The sequence below is a fragment of the Pleurodeles waltl genome, chromosome 4_2 (genome assembly GCF_031143425.1).
Source record: "Pleurodeles waltl isolate 20211129_DDA chromosome 4_2, aPleWal1.hap1.20221129, whole genome shotgun sequence".
Lineage (NCBI taxonomy): Eukaryota > Metazoa > Chordata > Amphibia > Caudata > Salamandridae > Pleurodeles > Pleurodeles waltl.
Window position 1 is genome coordinate 778,552,292 of NC_090443.1, and position 12,249 is coordinate 778,564,540.

At 46.2% G+C, this 12,249-nt stretch overlaps 1 long non-coding RNA gene across 1 annotated transcript in view; it reads right to left on the reverse strand.

Annotated features, from left to right (window-relative positions):
* Positions 1–363: 363 nt before the first annotated feature.
* LOC138294207 (uncharacterized) overlaps positions 364–12,249 on the reverse strand; it is a 220,508-nt gene continuing 208,622 nt past the window's right edge. Inside the window, exons 3-4 of the long non-coding RNA XR_011203269.1 lie at positions 1,058–1,180; positions 364–969 (exon numbers count right to left, since the gene is read on the reverse strand). This is a non-coding gene — a long non-coding RNA (uncharacterized lncRNA). The remainder of the gene's footprint in view (positions 970–1,057; positions 1,181–12,249) is intronic.

Genomic DNA, 12,249 nt, shown 5'->3' on the forward strand with positions numbered 1-12,249 from the left:
AATGTGTCTTTCTCTAATGGATGGTGTTTCAGCTGCATTGCATTCATTTAAACAACTTTCCTCTCTGTGACTGTGGAAATAATGAGACAAATGTGTTTATTTTTCTGTACATCTAGGTAAATAGACACTTTGTATAGATATTTATGGATGTATTGTACATACTACATACCAGCACCCTTCCAAGTACATGGTGACACATCAGAAGGCACTCCAGATCAAGTGTGGCAAAGAATATGTTTGAGCCATAACATCCTTTGTCAAGTTGAATTTACAATGAATTCACCCATTGCAAAAAGTTCAAATGCACATTTGTAGACTTTGAAGACATACTAGAGCTTATATGTGAAAATATGTCTCACCACCTTCGAACCCATTCATGTTTTATTTATGTTGATGTGTTTTACATAACAGACAGTAAAAATCAAATAAAGGTACATCTGTATTGTGCTTTTCTTCCACAAATCAGCAGCTGATTGATGTAAAGCCCCACTGGCCAATCATTTTGTACGAACCCGATTTACTGTATTAGTTGCCATGATTATCATTTCACTGAGAATTAAAAAAAGTATTCTAGATTTATCAATGTTAATCAGATGTACAAACAATCCTCTAGGAAGTCACTCATCACTCATTCACTCATCATCTCAACTTGCACTTGCAGAAATATATCCGAGGCAGTTCAATTGTATAAGGAAGAAGTCGACACCCTATCTCAATCAGGTGTCCCTTTTCCATGCATGCAGCTAATTGTGTACCCCACACAATACAGGTCTGAAAGAACCATTTAAGGAAATAATTGTCCAAATTACCTCTAAAACCCAAGTGGGTAAATTAGGTAGAACTAATTTTTAACAATTTATGTTACTATCCTATGTCTCTTCCTAAGGACCTTAGTTCATGGAATGAGAATACAATCCCTAATCAATTAAAAGGAGTCTCCTCATGATCATACTTCATTCTCCAGTAGGTCTGTAAACAAAACATAAAATAAAATGGGACAGTTAAAAGCATTCAATTACTTCAAACAGCAAGATCTGAATGAGAATTACAGACGTACTTTCATCTCTTCTTCCATATTCAGTCCCTCTGGGATATTTTGGTTCCAGTTCAATATTGTATTTGGGCTCCAGGTGTCTTAGGGGTTGTTCCTTGGCAGCATCCTCACATACTCATTACTACCCTGTGAAAGGCAAGAAATGTAAGGAAATCAAGTTTATGACAATGGAGATCATTAGAATGACTAGCAACCCGATAGTGCTCTTATCATTGTTTGTATTGCACACATGTTGGATGGATAGTCCTGAGTAGTTCACCGTCCAGTATACTCAACTTCATTCTATTAGGATAAATGCTAGTTGCATGTGAAAGACTATTTCCTGCTGTGGGTATACTGTATAAATATATCATTAGTTTACCTTGAATAACGGTTATCTTCACATCTAAGGACTCAAGGCTCAACAAAGCTATACCAGTGATGTGAATTACTTGCAGACAACAGGATACCATGTGAAAAAGGTTAAAAGACAGGGAATATCCTAGTAGGATCATCGTTTTAGTTTGGAGAGGTGCAAAAAGTGTGTACTGCCTTTGGTAGCTTAGTGTCAAAGGGTCATTAGTAGGCTATTACTTGGGCAAATCTATGCAAACACCGTAGATTTTGGCACAAAGCCCAATCTACTAAGATTGCTGGGCCAGCTTTGCTTTCACAAATAACAACTCCGTGAAGAATCTGTTAAGAAGTGAAAACATATTACTTTCTCCAAAACCTACACATTGCATGGATGTACACTGCACCCATCAAAGGCATGGAATCCTTGCCACTTTCTGTAGGGATAAGAATGTGTACTGGAAGGGTATACATTCAGTTCAAATCCTACACTAGAACCATGATGCGTGGCTGTGCAGCATACAGGGAAGCCCTGTTAGTGCTTCAGCATAGGTGATGAAAGTAGCAGTAGGGAAAATATGATAGATATGGGTCTGCACTCTTTGTTCACCTTGCAAAACTCAATGCAGCAAATCTGTTGCTGTGCTGCATTGCATGACAAAGTAATACATCTGCTTAATTCATTTAGAATATGCTTGTTTTGTACTAATTTCTTCCTTCATGTGTATAACTATATCATGCACCAAAACAGTTAAGTTCAGAGTTCCATATCTTAATCTTGTAAAAATGTATGGTGAACTTTGTATGATTAATTTGCCATATATAGTATTTATTGGTGTCAGATTTATCCTCCACACCTGGTAAAGACCAGGTGTTTTGTTGTAACAACTGAAAATCCATTCATCATAAAGACCCATAGTGAGGGAGCCCACCACCCCTTTATCTAATTCCAATTTGGGATCTCTTTCATCCACATTTCTGTACAAAATATATTTTTTTCATCTAATGCTATTTGATGTGTGGCTCCATTCATTTTGTGATGAGGTTTATCCCTGTTCTCGCACACTGTTTGAATCACTGAAATCAGTATTGTTTTCCATACAGCAATGGGATCACATCTATCCCAGCCATTTGGGGACTATGACATAGCTCCTTGATATGCCTTGAACTTTATTGCTATTATGTGCCTACACTGTTATATACTGTGATACAAGCTGCAAGGGAAAGGATGTGAGGGTATAGCTTTACAGCCAGGGCCAGTTCGCCTAGAGCATATTTACTAGTGTGTCACTCAATGCAGGATATCAAGCAAAGTTTTTGTGATGCATTGAGAGAAATAGAGAGAACAGAAATGCACGGTATCTACTAAGATATGTAAGACTGTGTGCTGCCTAGCACCAATGAAGTCATCCTTACACAATTTGCAATAGTGTCTTCATTACAAGGAGGATAGTTTTTTTTGCTGGAAGGTATACATTCTTGCAAAAAAACATTCCTTATAGACTGTTAGACCTAACAGCCTTAGGGTGGTCTTCCCTGACTTTTAGCCTGCCTCCCTCCATTTATGTGATCTCATTTTTGCTGGCTTTAGGACTCTGATCAGTGCTAAAGTGTTTGTGCCCCAAACAGAGTAATATTGACTCCTACTCAAGTGGCATATTTAATTTACTTATAAATACCTGGGAACGTGCACTGCATGTGCCAAGGGACTGGAAATTAAATACTACTAGTGGGCCTGCAGCACCGATTGTTCTGCCCACATAAGTATCCCCATAATCATGCCTCAGGCCTGCCATTGCAGGGTCTTGGTGTGCACTTTACTTCCATTTTGACTTGGCATTCAAAACTGCTTTCCAAGCCTGAAACACCCCTTTTCTTACATATAAGTCACCTCTAAGGTAGTCCCCAAGTAGCCCATAGAGCAAGGTGTAATGTAAGTAAAAGATAGGACATGTAGTGAGAAAATTCCCAAATTAGTTTTTCACTATTGTGAAGCCCTGTTAGACTTGGCATCCTTGGCGTGGTCTCCCCTACTTTTTGCCTCTGTTTCCAAGGTTGTTGATGTGTGCTGGACTCTGATTTTGCTCTGTTGTTACTCTGGGCACTTTACCACTGCTATCCAGTGCTAAAGTGCAAGTGCTCCTCTACAAAATGTGTATGTAATTGGTTCATCCATGATTAGCATATTTTATTTACTGGTAAGTCCCTAGAACAGTGCACTAGAGGTGCCCAGGGCCTGTAAATCAAATGCTAATAGTGGACCTGCAGCACTGGTTGTGCCACCCACATTAGTAGATCTGTAAACATGGCTCAGACCTGAAACTGCAGTGTCTGTGCATGCAGTTTCAAACTGCCAATTCGACTTGGCAAGTATATCCACTTGCCAGGCCTACACCTTCCCTTTTCTTACATGTAAGACACCCCTAAACTAGGTAGCCCCATGGGCATGGTGCAGTGTATGTTTAAGGTAGGACATATACTAATGTGTTTTATTTGTACTAACAGTGAAATACTGCTAAATTCGGTTTTCACCGTTGCAAGGCTTATCCCTCTCATAGATTAACATGGGGGCTGCCTTTAAAAATGATTAAAGTATAGATTCCCTTTGGGAGTGGATAGACATGTGGAGTTTGGGGTCTCTGAGCTCACAATTTAAAAATGCATCTTTTAGTAAAGTTGAATGTAAGATTGTGTTTGAAAATGACACTTTTAGAAAGTGAGCATTTTCTTGCTTAAACCATTCTGTGACTCTGCCTGTTTGTGGATTCCCTGTCTGGGTCAGTTTGACAGTTGGGTTGTTTGCACCTCTCTCTATACAGTGACACAAAGGGAGCTGGGGTGTAGCCTGCATATCCTGATGAGCCATCTGTGCTAGGAGGGAGGGGAGAAGTGGTCACTCACACCTGGAAGGGCTGTGCCTGCCCTCACACAATGCAGTATCCAGCCCCTTGGTGTATGTCTGGGGCCTGGCCTGGGCAAGGCAGGATTTCACAAACAAGAAAGACTTTTCCTTGAAGTAAGCGTACTTCAAAGGGCAAAATGGGTATAAGAAGGGCACCCAAAACCACAGACTCTGGATCACTTCTGGAAACCAAGGGGAACCTCTGCCTGGAGAAGAGCTGAAGAGCTGAGAAAGAAGAGCTTCCCTGCCTGTGACTGTGCTTTGTGGAGCTATTCTGCAGTTGCTGCTTCTGCCTGGTGAAAGGGGACAAAGACAGGACTTTGTTGTGCATTCCTGCTTGTGAAGAAATCTCCAAGGGCTTGTCCTGAGCTTGCCTCCTGTTGTTGAAGTCTCAGGGCCATCAAATACTTCTTCTACCAGCACCTGGACTCTCTGCTGAGACTCCTGCCCTGCCAAGTGGTGCCCTATCCAGTTCCTGAGGCCTTGGCAGGTGAAGCTGGCAGACCAAGCCTGAAAATCTACTCACAGACCGCCGTGCGTGAAACTTTCCGATTCAACCTCCGAGAGCGGCTGAAGAAACGACGCGCCGCTGACACCGCAGTTGAAATCGACTCAGAGATTGCAGCGCAGCTGGGAGATTGACGCACGTGCCGGAGATACGATGCGCTGCATCGCTGACGGAGGCAGGTATTGTCGCAACCCACACAGTGCAGTTTTGCTATCACTGTGCGGCAGGATTTCCAATGCAAACATTGCTGGGCTTGGAAAAGCAACGCAATGACTGCCCGGACCCGAGTACTGTCTGGATCGACACATCGCCACGGTCTGACCAGAGAAGAAGAAATGACGCACGAACTCGCTTGCGGGTGAGAAATCAACGCACCTCCTACCTTTTTCGACGCACACTCACCCATGCGTGTTATTTTAACTCGACCCAGGTACTTTTCAATTCTAACAGTGTTTTATCTGTTTACAAAAGGATTTAATACTCTTTTTGCTTTTTAATTAATGACTTGACTTGTGTATGGTGAATTTTTGTCTTTTTGGTCTTGTTTTGTTTTGATAAATATTTCCTATTTTTCTAAACCTGTGTCATTTGGTAGTGTTTTCATTAAGGGACTGTGGGCCTCATTCCGACCCTGGCAGTAAAAACCGCCAGGGTCGGGGTCCGCGGGAGCACCGCCAACAGGCTGGCGGTGCTCCTTTGGGCATTCTGACCGCGGCGGTACAGCCGCGGCCAGAAACGGAAAGTCGGCGGTGTACCGTCGACTTTCCGCTGCCCATGGGAATCCTCCATGGCGGCGCAGCTTGCTGCGCCGCCATGGGGATTCCGACTCCCATACCGCCATCCTGTTCCTGGCGGTTTCGGCCGCCAGGAACAGGATGGCGGTATGGGGTGTTGTGGGGCCCCTGGGGGCCCCTGCAGTGCCCATGCCAATGGCATGGGCACTGCAGGGGCCCCCGTAAGAGGGCCCCACTTTGAATTTCAGTGTCTGCTCAGCAGACACTGAAATTCGCGACGGGTGCTACTGCACCCGTCGCACACCTTCCACTCCGCCGGCTCCGAATGGAAGGGTGTTTCCCACTGGGCTGGCGGGCGGCCTTTTGGCGGTCGCCCGCCAGCCCAGTGGGAAACCCAGAATGACCGCCGCGGTCTTTTGACCGCGGTACGGTCTTCTGGCGGTCCCAGCCAGGCCGGCGGCTACCGCCGCCGGCCGGGGTCTGAATGACCCCCTGTGTGTGTTGGTTCAAATACTTTACACCTAGCACTCTGAAGTTAAGCCTACCTGCTCATGCCAAGCTACCAAGTGGGTGAGCGGGGGTTAGCTGAGGGTGATTCTCCTTTACCCTGACTAGAGTGAGGGTTCTTGCTTGGACAGGGGGTAACCTGACTGCCAACCAAAGACCCTATTTCTAACAAGCCTACTCCTCTCATGGAATAGCATTGGGAATTCCTAAATACACTTTAAAGCTGTAATTCCTGATCAGAATGGAGTAGCTGCATCATGTTTCATATTTTTTGAATGGTAATGATAAATCCTCTTTAATGGTGGGAAGTTCTCTGTTCTTACTGCTCTGTGTGCCTTGTAGCCTACCTCCAATACATATCTGGGGTTGGTGACAGCTGCACTTTGTACATTCCTTCGAGACAGCCATAAACACAGGATGGGTGGCTGTGGCAGAGATGTCATCTGCATTCATCTGCATTCTGATAGCCCTTCCTGGGCTGGGAGAGGGAGGGAGGGCTTACACTTACACCTGTCTATGGAGTCCTTGTCCTCATCAAAGGGTTGATTACCCCCTACTGATAGTCTGGAGCCAGGGCAGGGAAGAAAGGACCTCTGTGTCCTTCAAAGACCCTTTGTCGAACTCTCTCCCACTTCAAAGGCTCTACTGGGTATAAGTAATGGGTTTAAACCCCACCAAGTAAAACACTTCGGGACCTACAACTGGACTCTCAGAAGAGTTGCTGTGTTGCAACATAGACTTACTCTGCTGGATTACTGACATGAATGATTCCTTTCTTGCTGTACTGCCCTGCTGCTTTCTGGCCATGCTTAGGGAGAGCTGAACACTGCCTTGCACAAGTGATCTCCATGGGCTTGTTGACTTGCCTCCTGTTGCTTGAGACTCAGGGAAATCAAAGCCTCTACCCCTGCTTCTGTGCCTGGTTCATTAAATGTGGATCAAGATGCTTGCATCATGGAATTTAATGCATCTACTGTCTGCCTGCAGCAGAAACAGCACATTCACTTGGTTGCAGGAGCAGCATCGTGCATCACTGTTGGAACCAATGCATTGCCTTCAGAGCCTGATGGATTAGAACTGCGCTTCGCTGCAGCAGTCTACGGAGATTGATGCATCCCTCAACTGCATGGAGAAACCCAGAGGATCGCACTTTGGAGCCAAGGCACCTCGGCTCCAGCACTCATCTTCAGTGACCGATGCATCTCCATCACTGCGTGGGACAGATCAATATATCACCATCCCTTTGAGGACCCTATCAACACATCACACCATGCATCTCGCTGTTGCTACAAAGTACTTTGTTCCCAGGGTCCTGTGTGTGCCCTGTAGCCAGCCTGAGCTCCATTTCCATCGGCCATTAACTTTGACTTTGTCCCAGTCCAGAGCACCCTAAAGTAACCCCTAAATGTGTTATTTGCTCCTAAGCACTGTTTTGCATTTAATATTTAAAACATCATCTCTTTAGTTCTACACACTGGATTTGTGTTGTTCTGTTTTTATTTTATTTATACAATCATTATCTATTTTTCTAACCTGGTCTAACCAGGATAATTTAGTTTGTGTTGTGACTTACCCTGTCTAGGTTTGTGGTCTCTACTTGGATAGGGTGCATATCTGTGCCAACTAGCGATCCAATTTCAAACAGAGACAATTTCCTCTTTCTATGCTTGATGCAGAATACATGTCTTTGTGATAGGTGCAGGCTTTTGTTGCAATCTAGGGTTTACTGCCTTTAGTAAATCTGGAATTGTGTCAAAGTCCATGGGTGGGTACATGGGGGTGCTCATGCTCCATCCAATGAACACTTACTAGTATGAAACACACAAATCAATGCAAGCTTTGGGATTGTAATATTTTTTTCACAAAGTCATGCAAATCACCCCTTGAAGAGAACTGCTCCAACAACTCATAGAAGTCTCCCCTCTGATCTACAGTCAAGGAGTCAGAGAGATTGACACGCTCCACTGACCCATCACCTTCTTTGGCAGAGAGGAGGTCGGGGAGAGGCTCACTCTCCTCTTCCATGCCCTCATCTGTCACAAAGAGCATGCTGACCTCAGACCTCTCAAAATAAGGCTTTAGTCAGTTGTGGTGGAGAATCCTTAGTAGGTGTCTAGGGGTCTTGAGGTCCACTAGGTAAGTGGCCTCCACCTTCCGCTCCCTGATTTCAAATGGGCCAGTCCAGCGGTCCTGGAGAGCTCTAGGCTCTACTGGCTCCATCACCCAAACTTTGCAACCAGGTGAGAATTTAACCAGAGTGGCCTTCCACTCATACTTCATCACCTCTTGACTGGCCTTGAGGTTGCTCTTGGCAAGCTTCCAGAAGCGCTGTGTCTGGTTGCGGAGGGCCAGCATGTAACTGACCACATCCTGGGGAGGTTTCTTGGGAACTTTCTCCCATCCCTCTTTCACTATGCTTAGTGGTCCCCTGACAGGGTGACCGTAGAGAAGTTCAAAGAGGCTGAACCCCACCCCTTTCTGGGGCACCTCCCTATAAGTGAAGAGAAGGCATGGCAAGAGGACGTCCTGCTTATGCCTCATGACCTCAGATGGGCCAGCAACCATGCCTTTTAGGGTCTTGTTGAATCTCTCAAAAAGTCCATTGGACTGAGGATGGTAAGGGGTGGTAACCTGGTAGGTTACCCCCACACTCATCCCACATTGACTTCATGTATGCTGACATGAAGTTTGTGCCTCTGTCAGACACAACGTCCTTTGGGAACCCCACACGGTTAAATATTCAGGGCTCTGATCACGACCAGTGCAGTCACTGTCCTCAGAGGGATTGCCTCTGGGTATCAGGTGGCATGGTCCACCAAAACCAGGATAAACCTGTTGCCTAGGGTGATTTTGGGGTCCAAGGGACCAATGACTTTGATGCCCACCCTTTTAAAGGGGGTGCCAATGACGGGGAGTGGGATCAGGGAGGCCTTAATCCTTTTCCCTAGCTTCCCATTAGCCTGGCAGGTGGGGCAAGCCCTTCAGAAGCTATCAGAGGCTACCCACATTCTAGGCCAATGGAAGTGGGTGACAAGCCTGGCAAAGGTTTTGTCTTGGCCCAAATGACCTGCCAGAGGGATGTCGTGAACCAGGCCCAGTAGGAAGGCCCGGTAACACTGGGGGACCACCAGCACATGTGCTGCCCCAGCGGCCCGTACCATAGGCTCACTGTATAGGAGATAATTCTCCCAATATATGTGGTTATCGCCAGAGGCTTCACCTTCTGCTTGGGCTGAGGCCTGCTGCCTCAGACCCTCAAGAGTGGGGCACTCCTTCTGTGCCTTGCAGAATTTCTTCCTGGTTGGCCCACCCTCTACTTGTCAGCCAGCAAGTTCAGGCAGGGTACCCAGGATTGGCAATATAATTCCCCAGTTGGCTCAGGGGCCTCATTCTCTGGGACCCCGTCCACCACTGTGGGAATATCTGAGGTGGGTTTCCTGCGCCCCCTGCCCTTCCTCTGTGCAGCTGTCTGGGCATTTGTTCCAGGCTCCAGATGCCCTTAACTCCCTTCCCAGGCTGTCATGGACCTTGTGGTCATTCAGACCCACTCAGGCAAACCTAACATCTCCAGGTGGGATCTGAGCTCTACCTCCTTCCAGCCAGTGTGCTCAACATCATTGCCTAACAAACAATCTACAGGCATGGCAGGACTCACAGCTACCTTTAGAGTACCAGAGAACCCCCACTCAAAGGGAACCAGAGCCACTGGTAGGTGACTCTCGGGATTGTCAGCGACTATGACCTAGTGGAATGTATTAGGGATGATTTGGTCTGCTGACACCAGCTGACCCTTGACAGTAGTCATACTGGCTCCTGTGTCACGCAGAGCTTCCACTCTTTGCCCATCGATGGTGACTCACTGCCAATACTTGGAAGTATTGGCATGCATGTGGGCTTTTGCCATCATTTCCTTATCTCACAGGAAAACTATTAACACCTCTATCTGCTCCCCAAAGACAACTGGGACTGTCCCCTCCCCAATCGCTACACTAGCCAACCCGGGTGTCTGCCCTCCAATGGGGGGCTTTGCCCTCTCGGGACACTGGGAGTCACCCTTATAGTGTCCATACTTGAAGCACTCTAAGCATTTGGGGATACATTTCCCTTGCTTTTTATCAAAGTATCCTGCCTTTTTCTCAAACGCAGGATGGGATTGGGTACCACCACCCCCCCCCCCGGAATTGTTTTGGGGACCTTTGGAGAACTCCTTATGTTTAAGCCCCCCTCCCCTTTTCTTCTGTTGGGAACCCTGACCACCTTTGAGGGTGTCCCCCCTAGGTACCTTTTTGGACACTCTGGTGCTAACCCAGAGGTCCGCCTCATCAGAAACCTTCCTAGGATCAGTCCGTACTGAGCATATGCTCTCTCAGAATCAAATCATATAATCCTGTGTAATCATTTACTGTGTTGCCCTGCACCCATCCATTCAGTGCCTCATTGGAGAACTCAAAACAGTCTAACCAAGTTTGTGTGGAGAGTTTGGTGCTGTCCCTGAACCTCTGATGGTATTTCTCAGGAGTCAGCCCAAACTTGGCAAGTAAAGCGGCTTTCATGGGTGCATATACATTTTGATCTTTTGGATCTAGTGTAAGAAGTATGTCCCTCCCCACTACTGATACATAAAACCACAAGCCTGCCCCCCATTTCTCCTCAGAGACCCCATGAGCCCTTAGTGCAACTTCATAAGTAGCCAACCACTTATGAATGTCATCTCCCACCACATAACTTGGCACTACACTTTTGGGTATACAAATGTTCTTTTCCCCAACAGGTCCTGCATGTCTGCTGCCACCATCACTGCTGGACTCAGACTGTCTTGCCTTGATATCCAGCTCCTTGAGACTTAGTTCATGAGCCAACAAAAGTTTTTTTTCAGCCGAGGCTCTCTCAGCTGCTGCCTCCTCTCTGTCAGCTTCAATTTTTAACTTTGCCATTTGTAATTGGAACTCTCTTTCCTCCCTCCTTCCCTCTGCGGTCAGGCCAAGGCTAGAGACACTGCTCCCTGGTTTGGCAGGCGGCACAATCACAGTGGTAACATCCTCCACTAATGGCAAAAAATCCTCTGAGGGGCCATCATCTGGACCCTCCTCTTCAACATTCTCATCAGAATGGGCTTGTGCCCATGCCCTCAGCGCCATTTGGAATTCCTCCTTTCTGGAGGCTTTTTGGATAGGTACTCCCATATCATTGCAGAACCCCTTCAGGTGTTTAACAGAATATGTCTACAGCATAGCTAGGTCAGAATACTTATCTCCTGCTTGAGATCCAGCCAGAGACATGTTGAATGAGGATTCTAGTTAAAAATGTCAGGCAGAAAACAACTTTGCAGAAAAAGGTAAAAAATCAAGTTGACCTTCTACTGTGGGTAGGTAGTGGACACTTAGCTATTGTATGTCACTGCACAAATACCAGTCCTATCCTCACCTCTGATCGTCAATGTTAGATATGGGTCTTTGGTTGGCAGTCAGGTTACCCCCGGTCCAAGCAAGGACCTTCACTCTAAACAGTGTAAGTCACACACAATCCAAATTATCCTGTGCCCAACCTCTGGTAGCTTGGCACTGATCAGTCATGCTTAACTTAGAAGGCAATGTGTAAAGTATTTGTGCAATAAATCATGCAATACCACCATAGAACACCACAAAAATACACCACACAGTGTGTGGAAAAATATATAATATTTATATGATAAGATGCAGGTCAAAACGATTAAGATGCAATGAGTATATTTTGAGATATCACTGTAAAAATGATATAAAGTGTCATTAGTCTTTTAAAATCAACAACTTTCTCTTGCAAGAACAAAGTGCCTGGTTTGTGTTCAAATTCTCCGCAAGGGGCCACAGAGGAGGAGATGTGTGGAAAACGGGGAGGTTGTTCCGGCGCACACAGACGATGCATTGTTGAGTTTTCACGCAGGACAGGCTTTGCATCAATTTCCAGTGCATAGACTGGGATCCTCTTCGGGTTGGGGTGTTTTCAGACGCCCCGGGGATGATAAATTGAAATCCGCCATTTGCAGGACGAAGTCACAGGGGCTGTGTTGATCTGGTGGGCATTGAGTGGAAATGTTTACCACATGGAAGGCGCTGCGTCGATTCCTCCTAAGAAGTTCGGCTGTGTCGTTCCAGCTCGGCTTTGCGTCGATAAAGTGGGCCGTGAATCAAATTTCCTGTCCCTACACTGGCGCTGTTTCATTCTGGTTCAGTGT